The following is a 5,000-nucleotide window of genomic DNA, read 5'->3' as shown; positions in this document are numbered from 1 at the left end:
TTTTTTGCATACCCCTGGATTTTCGATGATGACTCATTATAACGGAAGAACGAGGTCGATTCACGGTACCAAATCTTTTGGACATTATCAGCATTAGGTCAACTAATGATTGCGTAATTTTGATCGAGTTCGTGCTGTTGGTACCAGAGGAAATCGCCTTTAATGGTTGAGCCCATAAAAGCAATGAGAATGTTCGAATTGGCGCGATTTTAGGCCACTTGCGTTTAGTAATTTAGGTCATTAATAAGCGCATGCGATAGTCGGCACTACTGGGATATTACCCCGAAAAACATGATCGCGATTGACCTTATGGTTCAAAAGTTATTGGGTGTCAAAAATAGACACGGACTTAGTCTAATTTTCAGAAAAAGAGGTTTTAGATCACAACCAGATTTATTGTGTTATATGTGGTGAGTGTAGTTGCTGAATTGAGAGAAGCAACCATCAGTAGTTGATGGGGAGGTAAGTGATTGTCTACGGTTATGGATAAGTCAATGCATCAAGCAGTGGTATGGTCCAGACTGTAGCTGTTCACGCATCTATTCCTGTTATTCTGTTGATGTTTGGTGGTTGAAGAGACGGGCCTGAATGGGTTTGGATCGTCAATCATCTTATCACCACACACTATTATACAAAGGTAGAGTACCTGCAAGACCTAAGGTCTTCCTTGGTACGACTGACAATATCTATGAGAGTTGGGCTTTAATGCTATCAGACTTCATATCTTGCATATATGTTCAAACTAGTCACTCAACAGAGTGAGCAGTATTAGTATTGAGCTCTGCTTGTGCAAAGCAGACCGCAAATTGATCCAAGAAATTGGTATCAAGCGGTTATAATACTATGCTGTTTAGTTGACTTGCAAACGTACCCAGCAATGGTTACTCCTGCTAGATATGCTTGCATATTCTAGTGGAAGAAGATGGATTCTAAAGAGATTTCTGCGGAATCATCTTAATGCACGACATAAATCTCGATACCTCATTAAAGTTAGCATCCACTTGCTGGTTGTTATCTGAGGATATCGTATTTATAGCTGCAAAACAACTTGTTTAGCATTTTACTTTGCTAAAACATCAAGTTACCTGGTTGATCCTGCCAGTAGTCATATGCTTGTCTCAAAGATTAAGCCATGCATGTCTAAGTACATACTGTTTATAAAGTGAAACCGCGAATGGCTCATTAAATCAGTTACGGTTCCTCGGATATTCTTTTTTACATGGATAACTGTGGTAATTCTAGAGCTAATACATGAACAAGTGTTCCAACCTCAGCTTGCTGACGGAAGGATCGCATTTATTAGTACAAGACCAATGATTCTTATTCACCTAGAACCCTGTTCAGTGATTTCGGTCGCTGTCTAAGGACTAGCAGTGGGGATCTTAGCAACTTCGGTTGCATTTCTTGTGATGACTCTGAATAACTGAGCAAATCGTATGGCCTCTGAGCCGACGATGTATCCCTCAAGCAACTGCCTTATCAACTGTCGATGGTAGGTTATGCGCCTACCATGGTTGTAACGGGTAACGGGGAATTAGGGTTCGATTCCGGAGAGGGAGCCTGAGAAACGGCTACCACATCTAAGGAAGGCAGCAGGCGCGCAAATTACACAATCCCAGTACGGGGATGTAGTGACGAAAAATAACAATACGGGACTCTATTGAGGCCCCGTAATTGGAATGAGTACAATTTAAATCCTTTAACGAGGATCTATTGGAGGGCAAGTCTGGTGCCAGCAGCCGCGGTAATTCCAGCTCCAATAGCGTATATTAAAGTTGCTGCGGTTAAAAAGCTCGTAGTTGGATTTCAGTCGAACCTATGGGGTCCACTGATTAAAGGGTTAGATGGTGATGTTAGGTTTCTTGCTTGTGTCTACGGATGCTAGCTTGAACCTTCATTCCTCTTTCCTGGTGGTTACATTCATAGTGTTTAGACAGAAAATTGCTCGATATTTGCTATCAATGCTCTTTACCGAGTGTTGATTCAAGCGATCGAGACTTTTACCTTGAAAAAATCAGAGTGCTCAAAGCAGGCGTCCAAAACCTCGAAAGAGGTGCCTAAAAACGGTATGGTCAACCATCTATATGATGCGTACCACTACCTTAACTTGAATGATCTTGCATGGAATAATGGAATAGGACCTTGGTTCTATTTTGTTGGTCTTAAGAATCCAAGGTAATGATTAAGAGGGACAGACGGGGGCATTTGTATTGCGGCGCTAGAGGTGAAATTCTTGGACCGTCGCAAGACAAACTACAGCGAAAGCATTTGCCAAGAATGTTTTCATTAATCAAGAACGAAAGTTAGAGGTTCGAAGGCGATCAGATACCGCCCTAGTTCTAACCATAAACGATGCCAACCAGCGATCATTCTGAGTAACTAATTTCATGACTCGAATGGAAGCTTCCGGGAAACCAAAGTTTTTGGGTTCCGGGGGAAGTATGGTTGCAAAGCTGAAACTTAAAGGAATTGACGGAAGGGCACCACCAGGAGTGGAGCTTGCGGCTTAATTTGACTCAACACGGGAAAACTCACCCGGCCCGGACACTGAGAGGATTGACAGATTGAGAGCTCTTTCTTGATTCAGTGGGTGGTGGTGCATGGCCGTTCTTAGTTGGTGGAGTGATTTGTCTGGTTAATTCCGATAACGAACGAGACTCTAGCCTACTAAATAGACTTGCAGTTTACACTGCAGTACTCCCCCTTAGTCAACCTGTGGGTGGTAGTATCTCTTGATGGTTTCGGCTGTTGAGGGCTCTGCTGCTATTAGCCTACAGAATTGGCTAGGGTAAGGATGCTGTAGCACTGTAAGGACTTCTTAGAGGGACAAGCGGCGCTCGCAGCCGCACGAAACAGAGCAATAACAGGTCTGTGATGCCCTTAGATGTCCGGGGCCGCACGCGTGCTACACTGAAGTGGTCATCGTGCATACTGTTTCCTGCTCCGAAAGGAGTGGGTAACCGCTTGAACCCATTTCGTGATGGGGATTGGGCATTGTAATTATTGCCCATGAACGAGGAATTCCCAGTAAGCGTGAGTCATTAGCTTGCGTTGATTACGTCCCTGCCCTTTGTACACACCGCCCGTCGCTACTACCGATTGAATGATTTAGTGAGGACTTCGGACTGGTCAATCCAGACCATTGGGAAACTAGTGGTCGGATTGTGCTGGAAAGATGTTCAAACTTGATCATTTAGAGGAAGTAAAAGTCGTAACAAGGTTTCCGTAGGTGAACCTGCGGAAGGATCATTAACGTATTACCCTCTTATTATAAGAGAAATACAACCTTCAAACAATCAAACACTCTGCATAGTGATATTGTAGATGCTAATATGGTGAATGCAATTGAATTGTATTTGCATTAGAGTCGCAATTGTGAATGTTTAATGCAAACATTTAGCCATTGCAACATGATTCTAACTTGCATTACATTCGTTCATTCATACATCCATCTTTCATTATCCAATGCAACAAAGAGTGAGGGTTATCTAACGATAGCCATAATTTCTTTTTGCAAAACAATTGTAGTTTATAATGAAAAGCCTGTCTTGCTACATACTTGGTACCTGTTCAAGTCTTCAGCTTATGCTGACGGCAAGGTTTAAAGAAGGAAGTTTTACACTTCTTCGCCTAACTAAGTAAAGACAACTATGGTTTTTATAAACTGCATACAATTGTTTTCAAACCCTCTCAATGCAGATTTAGGATACTTATTAAAAGTCCCACGGTGGCAAAGATACATCTTCAAGCGGTGGATCACTCGAATTACCAATCGATGAAGAACGTAGCTAGCTACGATAATCGGTGCGAATTGCAGGACACGCCGAGCACTTGAGCTTCCAACGCACATTGCGGCTTTCGGGTCTTTTCCGAGGTCACATCTGTCTGAGAGTTGAGATGTAAAATAATCAACAAAACACTTGCATACTACCATATATGCATTGTTTTGAGAGGATTGTATATTTATATGCATGAATCTTGATGTTTTATTCCTTTTCTTAATTGCAATTCGTTGCAATTTAGTAAGGAGAATCTCAAATCTACTTGTTTCACATGATAAATTTTGTGTACAATGCATATTTCATCTCTGCAAGCAGTATATATGAATAGATACTAGCATGAGATTCTAAGGTTAGTCGCCTATCTGACGACGCTAAAGTCGTATTGCAGATAACTATGGTGATCAACTAACCTGTTAACTGATGAATCTTCTTGCACTTGTATAAATCGTACAAATAGTAGCTATTTCATGCTGTTAAAGCAGACCTAAGAAGTAATGCAAAGGCAAAATTTGTGCAAACATTAAAGTAGATTTACGTTGCTTGCTTGCAAACAACACAAATAAACATTAATCAACTTAATCAATATTTTTGATCTCAGATCAGGTGAGGTTACCCGCCGAATTTAAGCATATAATTCAGCGGAGGAAAAGAAATCAAATGAGATTCCCTGAGTAACGGCGAGTGAAAAGGGATGAGTCCGGCGCAAAGGTTTTCCATTGAAAGGTGGAAAGCGGTGCTGCGTAATGGCTAGAGTCACGATTATTTCAACTAAATCTGCAAGTCCCTCTGACAAGGGCCCTCTTCCCAGAGACGGTTCTAGGCCGGTGGCAGATCTTGGTTAATGGAATATCGATTACTGGCTTTAGTCGCGGATAGAGTCAGATTGCTTGAGAGTGCAATCCAAATTAGGAGGTAAACTCCTCCTAAGACTAAATACGATGGTAATATCGATAGCAAACAAGTACCGTGAGGGAAAGTTGCAAAGTACTTTGAAGAGAGAGTTCAAAAGGACGTGAAACCGCTTGTAGAGAAACGGATAGAACCACGAAGTGTAGCTGAGAGGAGAACTCAGCTTCTCTTGTGTATTGTTGCCTTTTTCTATTCAGTGCTAAGAATGCTTTACAGCGTTCCAAGATCAGTAGGTTAAGGGGTAACTTTTAGCCTGCCCTTGGATCTTGGTATTGATAGGAGGAGTGCAATATGTGCATGAGGAGTGCA

General features: G+C 41.9%; 3 non-coding genes across 3 annotated transcripts in view; all 3 read left to right on the top strand.

Annotated features, from left to right (window-relative positions):
• The first annotated feature begins 1,082 nt into the window (after positions 1 to 1,082).
• On the top strand, positions 1,083 to 3,252 carry LOC149092862 (small subunit ribosomal RNA). Its single transcript, XR_016200536.1, has one exon. It is a non-coding gene; the product is annotated as a small subunit ribosomal RNA (ribosomal RNA).
• A 488-nt stretch (positions 3,253 to 3,740) lies between these two features.
• LOC149092861 (5.8S ribosomal RNA) lies at positions 3,741 to 3,895 on the top strand. Its single transcript, XR_016200639.1, has one exon. It is a non-coding gene; the product is annotated as a 5.8S ribosomal RNA (ribosomal RNA).
• A 476-nt stretch (positions 3,896 to 4,371) lies between these two features.
• Positions 4,372 to 5,000, top strand: part of LOC149092860 (large subunit ribosomal RNA) — a 4,168-nt gene continuing 3,539 nt past the window's right edge. The window contains exon 1 of the ribosomal RNA XR_016200565.1: positions 4,372 to 5,000. This exon is cut by the window's right edge and continues 3,539 nt beyond it. This is a non-coding gene — a ribosomal RNA (large subunit ribosomal RNA).

This window comes from Tetranychus urticae, unplaced genomic scaffold (assembly GCF_039701765.1).
Source record: "Tetranychus urticae isolate SD_2017Ah unplaced genomic scaffold, NJAU_TeUrti_SD_1.0 Scaffold_5, whole genome shotgun sequence".
Lineage (NCBI taxonomy): Eukaryota > Metazoa > Arthropoda > Arachnida > Trombidiformes > Tetranychidae > Tetranychus > Tetranychus urticae.
Note: the sequence above shows the minus strand (reverse complement) of the source record. Positions and strands in the feature narration are given on the sequence as shown.